Below are 17238 nucleotides of genomic sequence, written 5' to 3'. Positions count from 1 at the left end.
TGGGTTTACAGGGAATATCGCTCATACCTCCACATCTCTGAGTCACAGTGCGTTAGAAATGCTGACAGAGATATGCCAGCTCATACAGGCAGATCTACAGTCTACCAGCAGGCCTGTGCTGCCCGTCGAGGTGAAGGTGACTGCGGCAATGGCCTTCTATGCTTCCAGCTCTTTCCAGGCAGCAGCAGGGAACATATGCAGCATCTCTCAATACGCTGCACATTGCTACATTCGCCAGGTTACAAGAGCACTGTCGCACGCAGAATGGACTTCATAAAGTTCCCAATGAGCAGGGACATCCAGAATGAGAGGGCTTTCGACTTTGGAAGAATTGTAGGCTTCCCCAAAGTTCAAGGTGCCATTGACTGCACACACGTCGCTTTGCGAGCACATTACACAACGCAGAGGTATTCAGAAACCAAAAGGGATACCACTCCCTAAACGTACAGCTGGCCTGCAACCACGCACAGCGCATCCTCACAATGAGTGCCTGCTATCCAGGGAGTGCACATGATGCTTTCATCTTGCGTGAGAGCAGTGTGTCATGAATGTTTCAGCGACAAAGACAAGGGCAGGGCTGGCTGATTGGGGACAAAGGTTACGGCTTGGCCACCTGGCTCATGACTCCCCTCAGGACCCCTGCCACAGAAGCCGAGCAGCACTACAATGACAGCCATGCAGCCACACGCAACATCATGGAACAGACAATTGACGTGCTCAAGCTGCGCTTCCGATGCCAGGACCACTCTGGAAGCAGCCGTCAATACTCCCTTCAACAGGTCTCCGAATTCATTGTGGTGTGCTGCATGCTACACAACTTAGCCATCATGAGGGGCCAGGCATTGTCAGTGGAGATTGTACGACCATCTCAGGAGGAGGAGGAGGACGAGGAAGTACAAGCCTGGCGAGGAACCCATTGCGGATCCACCACAACCACAAGGGAGACAGCATGGAGATGCGGTTGCAGCAAGAGCCATATGTCGCCAACTCATCATTGACCGGTTTGCTTGTATAGGGAAGGTGGGGTTGCAGCTTTGACTCAACTCTGTGCCACCATGATGGCTCATTTACACTGAATTCTGCAATGAGACACAAGACACCAATGGCAAAGGTGCATGAAACATTTTAATGAACATCAATAACGAAAAATGCCCCCCCCCCACCCCACAACCCAAAAGGATACAATGATAAAACCGAAACTAAATAAACACAATACTGTTTCCTGCAGCAAGTCAATGCAAACTACCCCATTTCTTAAGATATAATTATTTACAATGTCAGCAATTTCACATGAGCTGAAACTTGTGCCAGGTCTTAATGGCTCTTAGCCACACTTCCTCCCACCCCTCCTTCCCGTCAGCCTTCTCCCACGCCTGCTGCTCCTCCTCAATGAGGCCTTAGTTCTTACAGCATGGCTGCTAGAGCGCTGCTGTGTTGGGTGGGCGGGGGGGCTGGGGGCGGCGGGGGCGCAAACAACGCAAACGCCATCGGAGAATGACGTGGGCCAGCTCTTAGCCTGGAAGGCTCGGCTACGGGACTGCTGCGCCTCATCATCGGCGGAAGCAGTCACTGGTGGCTGGGGTGTCAACCGTGTATGATGCATGGTTGGCGAGTCAGTGGAGAGGAAGTACACCACCTTCCATTTTCTGGGAGCCACTGACTCTCTGACTGGGCTGGGCTTCAACATCTGGAGCACAATGTGTCTCCACAACTTGCTAGTCTGCTTCGGCACCATCCCTTCCCCAATGGACAGTGGGGAATGCAGAGAGGATGGTAGCAATTATCGACCGCATCACATCATCAAGCTGCAGTGCAGCCTGTTCCTGCGATTCGTGCGATGCTACAACGTGCTTAAGGGCATGCACCACACAATCTGGAATGCCACTGTTGCTACGCGAGGCCACCAGCCTCTGTGTGTGGGCAATGATGGCCTCGCTGGAGTCCTGAGTCGCACTGACAATCTGCGATGCTGCCTCCACAACTGTCACAGTAAGCTTGTCGATGCTCTCTGGGATCTGACCCAATGCATCCATAAGCTCATGGTGCATTCCTGTGTTTTCCCTGGACATTTCCACCAAGTCCAGTTCCACGTCTGCCTGTCGTTGAGCAGACCGACTTTGCCGACTCGCCCTCCGGAGTGCTGGCCTGCGAGATTGTCCCCTCGCACTGCGTTGCTGTCGGCGACTGGGGCCAGGAGCCTCCGAAGACACAAACCCCTCAAAGATCTCATTGCCACCAGATGACGAGTGTGGAGATGGGGCGACTGGTGGGCTCTGCAGCTCAGTGATGTTGGTTGTCTCCGCTGCCTCATTATCACCGCCATGGCTAGAAGTCAATGCGTCCCGAGAAGACTGGTGCGATTGTGGCTGATCTTCTGCAGGTACAAAAACAAATACATGTGGTTAGCAGCAAGAGAGGGTGCAGGGTGACATGAGGAAGGTGGCATTGTACATGTTCACTTGAAGGGCTGCCACCACTTCATTATATGTCTCAATGCAGTTTCTTCAGGCACCCGATCCATTTACATACCCTCACTACCCGAAGGTGGTCAGCATCGCCCCCGGCAACTGCCCGAGCTGCTACTCCAATTAGGGCCAACACCCGTTCCTCAACATCATTCAGTTCCAGTATTTGAGGCGGGCTCCGCCTATGCGCAGCTGCTCTCTCCTATTGTGGGAGTGCTTCGACTGCAGAGAAAAAAATAGGAAAGGTTCAGAAACGGTTACTCTCCTGTTATGGCACATATGCCTACCATAGTACAATAGGTGGGACTGTGTGAATGTTCCAGTAGCTTCCGTTCAATCTGTTTCGATGTTGCATGAGCTTCGTGAGCAAGTTTAGAAGGATGTAACATAGGGGCTGCAGGTGATCTTTCTGAGAGCCATATCAGCAGTGGGAGTGTATTGCGAGGAAGGATGTAAATTAGTTAGTTCATGTGCATCGATCATTAGAAGGAAGTGAGTGCAGAAGTCATCCTTCATCTTTCTTACTCATTGTGAAACCCACCCCACAGACAACAAGACATTTGAGAGGGACCATATGCATGAAAGACTTCACATAAAGAATGACATTCATGTTGGAAGGAAAGGAGGCTTACATAAATGTGAATGGTACTCACCCTAACGAATCTGATAAGGTTGTTGAACTTTTACCGACATTGTGTCACAGTTCTGGGCACAGTGTCTGCAGCAGAGACCTCCTGCGCTTTGTCCCTCCACAGCTTCTTAAACAAAGGTGGGAGTGGTCTGGCTCCCCCAGCAAGATGGAGTGAGGACCACCTCCTCTCCACTGCATTGACTAAGGCCTCACTCGCCTCATTGCTGAAGTGCCTGGCACACTGCCATCCCTCCTGCTCCTCCATCCCTGCTGAAGGGGGTGGTTTATATGTGCATGCGTGCAGGAAGCTGCTGTGCCCTGCATTAGTGTTTGAGCCGGGGAAAAAAACATGGTGTGTGCGCAAAACAGCCGCCTCCTTTAACAAGTTTCGGCTCAGGTGCACAAGATCCGTTGTGCACCGCCTGACTTAACGCCAATGCTCCTCCAATTTACTTTTCCACCAAAACTTGCAGTCGAAGGCGCAAACTATTTTTAGGCACTAACTTTAACGCCCCGAAATCCAAAAAGCCCAAAATCCAGCCCTTGGTTTTTTTCTCACTCATGCTGTGCATGGCCTGGGACACTGGATAAAAAAAGTAGCTAACTTTCTTTTCCCGACAATACTATCAGTATAAAACGTGCCTACCCCTTAATGAAAGAGAAGAGGGTTGCGATGTTCATACTTCAAATTAATAACTCCATTCTGTTTCAGTCAGACATAAAGAAATAGTTTTATTTTAATGAGTTGAAGTTTACCTGTCACCCAAGTGTGCCCTTATTTGTATATAGAGTGCTTTCCTTCTGACAACAATGACAAGATTAATAGAATCTGCTGACACAGTGGTTATCAATACAAAATATAATGATGTCTGTGTTGATGAAAATCATATTGCCTGAAAGGTATGACCTGACATCCCTAGTGAAAATTGGGCAATCATTAAAGTAACTGACAGTTAATGAATCCCAAGGCATCTGTATTGTTGCATCATTTAGTAAGTCTGGAGATTTACAAAAGGCAGAACATTTATTGTGGCAGGAACAGATTAGAGGGCCATAATTCCCCCCTGAGAAAGGCCCGTTAATGCCTCCGGGTGGCGCTAATGGGGCACAGATGCACTAAAGCACGGTCACAGTGGCCAGAGCGTTCACCCCTAGAATTGCCCCCAGGGCTCAGAGCACGAGAAGTGGTTTGCCCCATGATTAGCGGGCTCACGCACAGCAGTGACATCATCGCCGTGCACGCTGAACCCTTATCGCCCAGCGCCGATCTCTTCACATCCCCCCAGGGGAAATTTCCCCGCAGGACGCGAGCTTGGCGTGGGGCTATGCCACCAACATCTTTTCTCTGTCTGCTGACTTTTCAGTCGGCTGGGATGCCAACATGCAGCCCCGCACCCCCTCCTGGGTGCCAGGCCACTGGCCCGGCCAACACCTGATGGCCCAGTGGGAGCCGCTAAAGTGACTGCAGAGTTCGCTGCAGCCCTCCCCTTAACGTTGTGACGTGTCAGCATGACGCGGCACATTAGTGCCACACTGACATCATCAGCGCCACGCTAAGAGTCGTGCCCTGCGAATGCCCGATGACTGCCCCACACATTTCTTTGCCTCTAAGAGGCCAATTCCACACCAGTACTTCTCACTCTGGCACTAAACTGTTATATAATTTAAATTATGCGCCCTAACCAGGGCACAGGGTAATTTCGGCCCCTAGGAAACTAGTGTTAGAAAACAGAGCTTCTGACCCTATAACATCATGCACCTCTACCCCTCTTCAGCTCATCGACTGCTGAAACCTTCACCCCCAGACTCAGTTATTCCACTGTTATTCCATCTGGACTCCCATCCTCCACTCTGTAAACTTTGGTTCATCGAAGCTCTGTTGCCTGTACCTATCCTGCTCGCCTATCCCTCCTGTCATCACTGACCTACATTGCCTCCCGGTCCCCAGTGTCCCAAATTTAAAATTGTCATTCTTGTGTTTAAATCCTCCTTTGATTTCACCCTTCCCAATTTCTGCAACCTCATCCAGGCTTTACCGTTCTTCCCCCCCGCTGCTTGCAATCTCTGTTCCTCTGTCTCCTGTCTCTTGTGTTTCCCACCTCCATTCTCCCCAACATGGGTGCCCATGCCCTTAGCCACCGAACTCGAAATTCCCTCCCTAAACCTCCCTGCCTCTCCACATCCAAGAACCTCCTTAAAACCCAACTCTTTGACCACGTTTTTGGTCACCTCGCCCACTCTTCTTGGCTTGGTGCCCACTTTTTTTTTGCATCTCTCTGAAGGACTGGGATGTTTTCTACTTTGAAGGCACTGTATAAATGAAAGTTGCCATTGAGCAAGAATACTTCAGCCTTCATTCCTGAATGAAGCGCTATATTCTGATCATTACAAACCGAAAGTTTGGAATGGCCAAAGAAGCCCATTGCAATTTGGGTCAAACCAGGTTAAGCCACGTCACTCTGTAATTGAACCACACAAGAACAGCAACTCAGTAAATTGCTTTCATGCTAATATGTTCGGCATAAGGGAAGAAGTGGTGTGTGTTAATTTTATCACAATGACATCTGCCACTATTGATAGCGTGATATCATTTTGAGCTTACAACATTGTGTTGTCGTGATTATTTACAATGTTTTGACAAACGTGCTTGTGAACATGCTGCTCCTTTAACGGATAAGAGCACAAGATATGTTGAGAACCCACTGAGTGAGTGTTTTTTTACTTCAACAGTCAATTCCACTTACCATTCCAAATAGTGACTGCTTCTCTTCAATACCATTAGGAAGTAGAGAATGGTGTTTGTGGAGGGTTGATGGTTGAATGGTAGGATAGATTAATACTATTGTATTTTGGTTTTACTTGCCCGGATTTTGCAGCAAGAATAACGGTGAGCTAGTTAGGCTCAGCGTTATTGTGGAATAGATCGGACAACGACTTCTGGTGCCTGCACATGTGCAGTTCAACGTGGAAATCAGGAAGTTGCTAATGTATTTGCTTCATGAGTTCTTTGCTGAAGAATTGATAGCAACACATTGATTGCTATTAAGAACTAGTTGGTTTATTAATAAAGGTTTAACAATCACACTACACATTAGTAGTTTATCCTCCAGGCCGACAGCCACCTGCCTCATCGTGGACCTAAATCCAACTGGCTGGGGTTTTATTGAGTCTTGTGAACATCACGTGATTGGCTAAGCCACTCAGAATGCAACAGCTCTACGAACCTGTGAACATCCTCACAGGTGCATACATTACACTGTACGATTTGCTCTGCTCCTCCACAAGCTTCACTACACTGGTATCTCACCGATAGATGAGTGTGATGTCTTAATTACTGCCAAACAACCTCCATGACACAAAGTGTGGAGTCTCATTCCTTCATATTTTAATTATTATTGGAGGTTTACACAGAAGTAATTTTTAAAAGCTTTTATCTCTCAATCCCACCTTTCTTTCCCTTTATTTATTTCACTTTCTGTACATGATTTTGCATTGAATTAAATATTCTCACTTACATTTCCTGGTTTAGACTCTGCGGGGCCAAAATTGCCCCCCGACCAAAAAGTAAGCTCACTTACTGATTTTGTAGTATTTTTCTCTGCCCCAATCCATGGGGTAGAAGATTGTGCTGATATTCAGCTCTTTGTTGTGCTTTTTCGGTCAGGGCAGTGCTGAGGGGCGGAAGTGCCCTTGCAACGGGGCAGTCGATGCTATGAGTCATCAGCACCGCGCTGATGACGTGGATGTGGCTCACCTCCTGATTCCCCAAAGCCTCTACACCACGCACACGTCAGGAGTGTCTGGAATACTCTCCACTTTCTTGGATGGCCAAACTTAAGAAGCTCAACACCATCCAGGACAAAGCAGTCTGCCTGATCAGCAATGCATCCACTGGCTTAAACCTTGGTATGTCGTGGCTGTAGTATGCACGATCTGCAGGATACACTGCAGCAATCCACCAAGGCTTCTTCGGCAGCACCTCCCAAACTTGTAACTTTCGCCTGCTGGAGGGACAAGGACAGAAGGTCCATGTGTCACTATCCTTTATGTCGCTGGACCAAAATTCCAGAATCTCTATGTAACAGCACTGTGGGAGCACCTTCACCACATGGACTGCAGTGGTTCAAGAAGGCCCATCACCACCTTCTCAAGAGCAACTAGGAATGGGCAATAAATGGAAGCCTTGCCAAAGATGTCCACATTCTAAGAATAATTTTTTTTAAAACACAGCCAGTGGATCAGCAGACTTGATCAGTCAAATGGTCTTTATTGTTGCATGCTTTTGTATGATGAAGACATGCAGCTGTCTTGATCAGCAGCAGCTCACATAGGCCTTGCCAGTTCCCACTCCAGATCCTGACTGGGTTTCGAAACTGAACCTCAATGGAAACCGTTCCTACTTCTGTACAATATTTTCTACCTGTGTGTTAGGATCAGCTGTAGTGTAACTCCCCACTGTAACAAGTGACAATTGAGAATAACTGTTTGTGAATAAGACTTGTTGGAGCCAGAATTCCTTGGACCCGATCTTCAGAAGAAAATGCAGCTTCTATCACTATTAGTGTACCAGGGGGCTAACCTGTATTTCTATTAATGTACTAACAATTTAGCCTTTGTTGGGCCACCACACAACAGAAATTGTATACTGTAATGTATGCACCTGTAAGTATGCTCACAGGTTTGGGGAGCTGTTGAACGCGGGAGTCTTCCCTTTATTTATTGGGGACTTGGCCTGGAGGGTGTTGCATGGAGCAGTCCCGTGCAATCAGTTTTTAAGTCGCTTCACGGACTTCTAGGCTGCCTGCAATTTCTGCGGTCTGGAGGAGTCCGTGTTCCATGTGTATGTTGAGTGTGTGAGCTTGCAGCCCCTGTTCCAATATTTGAAGGGACTGCTCCTCAAATTCTGGTTGCACTTCAGTCCCACACTCCTGATCTTTGGGCACCCTCTGCAGAGGGAAGCGGGCAGGTCGGGAGGCCTCCTCGTAGGCCTGCTCCTGGGCATGGCCAAGGGCCATTAACCGGTCCAGGCAGCGGGCTGTCGAGGGGGTCGTTCAGCCCGACTGCCTGCCTCTCTTCCGCGGTTACATCTGAGTTAGGGTGTCCCTGGAGATGGAGCAAGCGATGTCTACCATTTCGCTCGCAGCCTTCCGCGAGAGGTGGGCACTGGAGGGACTGGAGTGCATCATCACCCCCTGGAACATGATTTTGATTTAATTTGATAAAGTTCCCAAGTTAATTTGGATTTATGCATTCTAGTGCCCTTTAAAAAAGGGGGTACTTGATTTAAACGTTCAACTTAAAATAGTTGTAGAGCTGTTGAGGCAGTCACGTGATGCTCACGAGACTCAATAAAACCCCAGGCAGTTGGGTTCGTGGGATCTATGATGAGGCAGGTGGTTGTGAGCCTGGTGGATGAACTGGTAATGTGTAGTGTGATTGTTAAACCTTTTGCTAATAAATCAACTAGTTCTTAATAGCAATGTGTTGCTGTGAATTCTTAAGCAAAGAACCCATGAATCAAATATATTACATATACGTAGCATCGGTTCTAAAATGGGACTTTAATAAGGTGGTGAATTGCAAATTCTACTGTGCTCCTTTTGCATTTGCCCATCCTCCCCAGTAACCATAGCCCCCAAGCCTACAGGGCCATTTTCCCTTGTGAATTGAGGGACTGAAGAAGAGTGTGGGAATGTCACCTGATGTTTAAGGCACGGTATCCAAAGTGATTCTTCCCTGTGGGATGATGGCAGCTCCGTTTTACACGTGGAGGTTGAAGGAATGATAAAGAAGTTTAAATTGTTTTTCTATGTGTTGGGTGATATTCTTAACCATCATCACTATATTGATGATGGTTATCAGACAGACAGACAGAATTATTATGTACTGTTAAATAATGACAGGATTTTTAAATATGTCACAACATACAATTAAATTAAGCAGCCAAACCAATTGGAACCAGTCTTGCATTACAGTTTTAGCTTGTGTGTTGTGTGAAGCTTTAAACTAAAGTTGTATCTAATAATAAAGAATCTACTGAGTTAACTATAAATAATGGAGCGGTCAGTGTACTAGTAAGAAATAAAGGGCCCAAAATTGGCCAGGAGTTGCTCCGTTTTTTTTGGAGCAACTTGATTTTTCTGGGGTATCTTAAAAATTCCCATTTTGCACATTCAATTTGCGGGATTGTTAGGATTTTTTTAGTTTAGTTTAGTTTTATTCAAAAGGGGTCGTTACCATTTTGGCCATTTAAGCCACTTTGGACAGCTAATATTTGCTCCAAACTAACTTAGACCAGCGTATGTGGCCACTTGTGGATGCACAGAAAACCCTTGCGGAGAGTTAAGAAATCAGCGCAGAGATAGGGGGGAAAGGGAAGCGGAGAGGACCTTGCAAAGCACTAAACACCTTCACAACAACATTCAAGAAGCATAAAAACTATCAATAGTTAATAAAAAATAAAACGTAAGTCCTACCTTCCTATCTCGGCCCGGAAAGTCAGCAGGTCGGCCAGTGAGAGATGCCACTCGGCCGGGGATAGGTGCTGGCGGGACGACGGGGTGGGAGAGCACAGGGAACTGACTCTCTCTCTCTCTCTCTCTCTGACTAACTCTCTCTCTCTCTCTTCCAGCATCTGACTCTCTCTTTCTCTCTCTCTCTCTCCATTCCAGCGATCTGACTCTCTCTATTCCAGCGACCTGACACTCTCTCTCTATTCCAGCGATCTGACTCTCTCTGACTATTCCAGCGATCTGACTCTCTCTCTCTATTCCAGCGATCTGACTCTCTCTGACTATTCCAGCGATCTGACTCTCTCTGACTATTCCAGCGACCTGACACTCTCTCTCTATTCCAGCGATCTGACTCTCTCTGACTATTCCAGCGATCTGACTCTCTCTCTCTATTCCAGCGATCTGACTCTCTCTGACTATTCCAGCGACCTGACACTCTCTCTCTATTCCAGCGATCTGACTCTCTCTGACTATTCCAGCAGCCAGCCCGGCGTGCATCGTGAGGCCACTCGGCCGGGGATAGGGGCGGAATGCATCGGGTCCCACTCTGCAGCACAGCTGGGGACAGGAGCTACTGCGCGTGCGCGAAACCTCCAACACGCATGCGTTGAGCTGCTAGCACTGTTTTTCGCGCAGGGCCCTAGCTCCGCCCCCGAATGGACAGACCACGCCCCGCCAAGCCATGGGAGAGGCCACAGAGCGGCCAGAATCCAGGGAGATCTTTTTAGCACCTTTTTCACCTTAGGAAGTCGGCGCATCTCCAGTGAGTGCGCCGAAAAAACAGGTAGGCCAAATTTGGGCCCATTGAGTTATGCGTGGTTCTAGATCTGTATTTGTCCAGGATTTCTCAGGACATCATTCTTTATTTCCTTTTTAGAAGCTTGTAAGGGATGCTGGAAAGTTTTGTAAACATAGTTTTCTGTTGGGGGCCTGTTGAAAAGTGACTCTTTACAGGATCCTGTGCAACATCCCCAAGTATGATGGAGGCACGTTTCTGCTTCCACAGCAGGGTTGCCAACTCTGGTTTGACATATTCCTGGAGATTTGATCATGTGACATTTGATCTTCTGGCATTCGATCACTTGACATCACTTGTGATGGTTAATCACATGACATTTGATCACGTGACATTTGCCGCTGTTTGCCAATGTTATTACATTTACCTTAGTTGAATGTCTCAGTTAAATGTCTGAGCCCCGAATAAAATTTGACTTTGTTTTAGTGAGATGAATAACAGAATTTATAAATCAATCAATGAACACAGAATAATAGAGATATTTAAGGATAAGTAATGTCTAAATAAAAACTTCTTCTGTGATGTTTCTACAGTATCGACCGCAGTGAGAAACAGCAAGAATACCACTGATTCAACAAAACGTCAGCGATATAAATAACTTCTAACTACAGTTTGCAGACAATTCTATGATTTTTACATTAAACAAGTTATAAAAACAATAAATAAAACCAAAATCAAACCTAATTCAATTCTCTGCCTCCCACACTCCAGCGCTGGAGCCTAGCTCAGGGAGGTGAGGCTCCGTCCTCCGAGAGACGCAGAAAATCTGCCCGACTCCGGGACAAAGCACGTTGTACACAGCACACAGCACAGGCCCACATCAACAACCGCCCCCCCCCCCCCGCCCCCTCAGTGTGTATCTCTCTCTCCCAGTGTGTGTTTTTCTCTCTTGTGAGGTTATCCACTTTGGTGGCAAAAACAGGAAGGCAGAATATTATCTGAATGGTGACAGATTAGTAAAAGGGGGGGTGCAACGAGACCTGAGTGTCATGGTACATCAGTCATTGAAGGTAGGCATGCAGGTACAACAGGCAGTAAAGAAAGTAAATGGCATGCTGGCCTTCATCGCGAGGGGATTTGAGTATAGGAGCAGGGAGGTCTTGCTGCAGTTGTACAGGGCCTTGGTGAGACCACACCTTGAGTATCGTGTGCAGTTTTGGTCTCCTAGTCTGAGGAAAGACATGCTTGCTATTGAGGGAGTGCAGCGAAGGTTCACCAGACTGATTCCTGGCAGGACTGACATATGAGGAAAGATTGGATCGGCTAGGCTTATATTCACTGGAATTTAGAAGAATGAGAGGGGATCTCATAGAAACGTATAAATTTCTGACGGGATTGGACAGGTTAGATGAAGGAAGAATGTTCACGATGTTGGGGAAATCTAGAACCAGGGGACACAGTCTAAGGATAAGGGGTAAGCCATATAGGACCGAGATGCGGAGAAACTTTTTCACCCAGAGAGTTGTGAACCTGTGGAATTCTCTACCGCAGAAAGTTGTTGAGTCCAGTGCGTTGGACATATTCAAAAGTTAGATGTGGCCCTTACGGCTAAAGGGATCAGAGGGGGTATGGAGAGAAGACAGGGATGGGGTACTGAGGTTGCATGATCAGCCATGATCATATTGAATGGTGGTGCAGGCTCGAAGGGCCGAATGGCCTGCTCCTGCACCTATTTTTTATGTTTCTATGTTTCCTCCCCCAGTTTGTGTTTCTCTCTCTCACCCTGTTTGTGTTTCTCTCCATCCCTCCCCCCTCCCTAGTTTGTGTGTTTCTCTCTTTCCCTTCCCAGTTTTATGTTTCCATCCTCGCCCCCTCTCCCCCTTCCCCCTCCCCCCTCTCCACTCTCCCCTCCCCCTCTTCCTTCTCCCCTTCCCCCCTCACCCGTCCTCCCCCCCGCCACTCCTCCTCACCTCCCTCTCCCCCCTCATCCCCTTCCCTTCCCGCCTCTCCTCCCCTCCATCTCTCCCTCTCTCTCCCTCCCCTCCTCTCTCCCTCTCCTCCCTCCATTGTGACAGCTATAGAAAAAGATGAAATTAGTTTTTCTTCGTTAGAAATACTGAATCTAAAAGGAATACTCAAGGGAAGACTTCCAAAAAGTCATACCTGACATTTTCTAAAGTTCGGTTTACATTAGCTTACAGAAGGAATTTTGTTCTTCCCTCCCATTCCTTCAGCTTCAATTTTATCCCTCCCTCCCCTGAAGGCATTGGTTGTGCTCGAATTTAGAGGCTGGGATTCAGCTCCAGGAGCAATTGAGGTTATTGCGCCACATTGCTGGACTGCTCCAAAATTTCCGCTCTGGTGCATAAAAGAAAGACTTGCATTTATATAGCATCTTTCAAAATCTCAGGACATCTCAAAGCTCTTTACAGCCAATGAAGTACTTTTGAAGCGTAGTGACTGTTGTAATGTCGGAAATGTGGCAACCAATTTGCGCACAGCAAGCTCCCACTAACAGCACTGAGATAAATGACCAGATGATCTGTTTTAGTGATATTGGTTAGGGATTCATATTGGCTAGGCACTGGGGAAGTACACCCTTCTTTGAATAATCTCGTGGGATCTTTTACATTCTCCTGAGCAGGCAGACAGGGCCTCGGTTTAATGTCACATCCAAAAGAAGAATTAGAAGAAATATGCACATTTGCAAATACAACTTTCCCCTTGTGCAGGGAGCAAGCCCAAAGATCTTTCAGCCAAAGGAAGAACTTTCACCCAATACTCTACTAAGGCAGTACATTCTATTTTATTTGAATTTTGCATCAAGCATTTTTTTTTTCTTTCATTCGTTCATGGGATGTGGACGTCACTGGCAAGGCCAGCATTTATTACCCATCCCTAATTGCGCATGCGAAGGTGGCGGTGAGTTGCCTTCTTGAACTGCTGCACTTTGTGCGGTGAAGCTACTCCGACAGTGCTGTTAGGGAGAGATTTCTAGGATTTTGATCCAACTACGATGAAGGAACGGCGATGTATTTCCAAGTCAGGATGGTGTGTAACTTGCAGGGGAACTTGCAGGTGGTGGTGTTCCCATGTGCCTGTTGCCCTTGTCCTTCTAGGTGGCAGAGGTCGCGGGTTTGGGAGGTGCTGCCGAAGAAGTTTTGGCGAGTTGCTGCACACTGCAGCCACAGTGCGCTGGTGATGGAGGGAGTGAATGTTGAAGGTGCTGGATGGGGTGCCAATCAAGCGGGCTGCTTTGTCCTGGATGCTGTCGAGCTTCTTGAGTGTTGGAGCTGAACTCATCCAGGCAAGTGGAGAGTACTCCATCACACTTCTGACTTGTGCCTTGTAGATGGTGGAAAGGCTTTGGGGAGTCAGGAGCTGAGACACTCACCGCTGAATACCCAGCCTCTGACCCACTCTTGTGGCCACAGTATTTATGTGGCTGGTCCAGTTAAGTTTCTGGTCAATGGTGACCCCCAGGATGTTGATGGTGGGGGATCCAGCTATGGTAATGCTGTTTAATGTCAAGGTGCGGTGGTTAGACTCTCGCTTGTTGGAGATGGTCATTGCCTGGCACTTGTGTGGCGCAAATGTTACTTGCCATTTATCAGCCCAAGCCTGAATGTCGTCCAGATCTTGCTGCATGTGGTCACGGACTGCTCCGTTATCTGAGGAATTGCGAATGGAACTGAACACTCTAATCATCAGCGAACATCCCCACTTCTGACCACATGATGGAGGGAAGGTCATTGATGAAGCAGCTGAAGATGTTTGGGCCTAGGACACTGCCCTGAGGAACTCCTGCAGTGATGTCCTGGGTTGGGATGATTGACCTCCAACAACCACAACCATCTTCCTTTGTACTAGGTATATAGCACAATACTTCATACCCCTCTATCAAATCAAAGTCAGAGGTCAAGCCCTTGATTTTCTGTACAGCTAATAGACAAATAATAAAACAAATGGTCTACAAGTTAGTTCTGGATGTTGTGCTCAGGGAAATGTGGTGAACAAACTATTCTTTCTTTTAACATAGTCAATAAGGACCAGAGAAATCCTTGGGCAGAAATGTTACAGTCTGCCAATGAGGACCGTGTGATTTTTTTTGTACTTTGTACAAAAGAGATGAGATTTAATAATAATGTGTTTCTCTGTTTGATCACTTGATTGTTATAAAATAAACCAGTTTGTTGACTTACATCTAGCCGCATCTCACTGAAGTGTTAATCAATCTATCTTTTTGCAGACTAGAGGGGTACGTGTGAGTTTACAGTATCCAATTCAAATAACGAGGCTTTCATTGTTGCTCCCCCTCCCCCCACCGGGTTAAGCTGTCATGTGACTAGCTATTGTGCAGTTAAAGGTAAACTCCTGATCATGAGGGATTCTGGATCTGTGTAACGATGATGCCGAACTGGTAAGGATATCTAAAACAGACCCAAAATGTCATAACTGTGCAATTGCTGGGCAATACGCTATACATCTGATTTAATAATAGTAGATAATCAAGGGGCAAAAGGGAGGGAGGAAATAAAACAATCACTATCAATGAAAAAAAGTACTGGGCAAACTAATGGGTCTAAAGGCTGACCAGTCCCCTGGACCTGGTGGCCTGTATCCTCGGGTCTTAAAAGAAGTGGTTGCAGAGATGGTGGATGCATTGGTTGCAATCTACCAAAATTCCATAGATTCTGGAAAGGTCCCAGCGGATTGGAAAACCGCAAATGTAACACCCCTATTCAAGACAGGAGGGAGACAGAAAGCAGGAAACCATAGGCCAATTAGCCTAACATCTGTTATTGGGAAAATACTGGAATCCATTATTAAGGAAGCAGTAGTGGAGCATTTAGAAAATCATAATACAATCAAGCAGAGTCAACATGGTTTTATGAAAGGAAAATCGTGTTTGACAAATTTGTTAGAGTTTGTTGAGGATGTAATGAGCAGGGTGGATAAAGGGGAATCAGTAGATGTGTATTTGGATTTCCAAAGGGCACTCGATAAGGTGCCATGTAAGATTACTGTACAAGATAAGAGCTCATGGGGTCAGGGGTAATATATTAGCATGGATAGAGGATTGGTTAACTAACAGAAAACAGAGATTCGGGATAAATGGATCATTTTCCGGTTGGCAAACTGTAACTAGTGGGGTGCCACAGGCATCAGTGCTGGAGCCTCATCTATTTACAATCTATATTAATGATTTGGATGAAGGAACCGAATGTATTGTAACCAAATTTGCTGACAATACAAAGATAGGTGGGAAAGCAAGTTGTGAGGAGAACACAATGAGTCAGCAAAGGGATATGGACAGGCTCAGTGAGTGGGCAAAAATTTGGCTTATGGAGTATAATGTGGGAAAATGTGAGGTTATCCACTTTTGTAGGAAGGATAGAAAAGCAAATTATTATTTAAATAGAGCGAGACTACAAAATGCTCTGGTGCAGAGGGATCGGGTGGTCCTTGTACATGAAACACAAACAATTAGGATGCAGGACAGCAATTAATTAGGAAGGCACATGGAATATTGGTCTTTATTGCCAGGGTGATGAAGTATAAAAGCAGGAAAGTCTTGCTTTTAAAGGTTGGTGAGACCACACCTGGAGTACTGTGCACAGTTTTGATCTCCTTATTTAAGGAGGGATATACTTGCATTGGAGGCAGTTCAGGGAAGGTTCACGAGGTTGATTCCTGAGATGAAAGGGTTGTCTTATGAGGAAAGGTTGAACAGGTTGGGCCTATACCCATTGGAGTTTAGAAGAATGAGAGGTGATCTTATTGAAACACACAAGATTCTGAGGGAGCTTGACAGGGTAGATGCTCAGAGGATGTTTCCCCTCGTGGGGGTATCTAGAACCAGTGGGCATAGTTTACGAATAGGGAGTCGCCCATTTCAGATGGAGATGAAAAGGAATTTCTTCTCTAAGGGTCGCAAATCTTTGGAATTCTCTGCCCCACAGAGCTGTGGAGGCTGGGTCATTGTATATATTTATGGTGGAGATAGACAGCTTTTTGAACTATAAGGGAGTCGAGGGTAATGGGGAGCGGGCAGGAAAGAGAAGTTGAGGCCAAGATCAGATCAGCCATGCTCTTATTGAATGGTTTGAGGAGCCGAATGACCTCCTCTTGCTCCTATTTCTTATGTTGTTCTGTGATCATCCTCTGGTGTCAGCTGTAACCGATGTACGGCTGAAAATGGTCTGTTGTGCTTTTCCATGTTCCATTGTAAAGATAATGGCCCTGAAATTCCAATGTCCCGGGTCCATACGAAGTTTCTACGGACCCGGGATGGCATCAGAAAAGCCGGGTTTCAGCGCGCAATGCGCATGCGCTGAAAACCGGCTTTTCCGATCTGTCAAGTTTCTGGCTTGACAGACCCAACGCAGATCGGAAACGAGGACACTTGCAGGGCAAGATTTCCGATATTTACGAATATCTTGCCCAGCAAATGCCCTTTAAAATCTTGTGCCTGAAAAAGCAGGCAGATAGCCTACTGTTACAGGTGCAAGTGTTTAAAAATACATAGAAACATTTAAAAATAAAGTTATAAAAACACATTTTATTTTCAAAAACCCTCTCCACTACGGTAAGTTTATTTAAAAAAAAATTCAGGAAAATATTTTTTTTATAAGAACTTTAATTTTAATGTATGTTAAATATGTCATTTATTTTCTATTTTGTATTGTGTTTTGGGTGTTTTGGGCAGGGTTCTCATTCATAGTAATCAGAGTTCTGGACTTACGGAGCTCCTATTACTATGAATGAGATTCGATACTACACCTGATTGGCTGCTGTCTCCAGATCCCGGCCTGCGCACGTCCCCACGTGCACGCGCTGTGACGCGCAGTCACGGGAAGCCTCAGGCTCGGAAGTTCCAACGGGCGCAGCAGC

Source organism: Pristiophorus japonicus, chromosome 13 (genome assembly GCF_044704955.1).
Source record: "Pristiophorus japonicus isolate sPriJap1 chromosome 13, sPriJap1.hap1, whole genome shotgun sequence".
NCBI classification, from domain to species: domain Eukaryota; kingdom Metazoa; phylum Chordata; class Chondrichthyes; family Pristiophoridae; genus Pristiophorus; species Pristiophorus japonicus.
Note: the sequence above shows the minus strand (reverse complement) of the source record.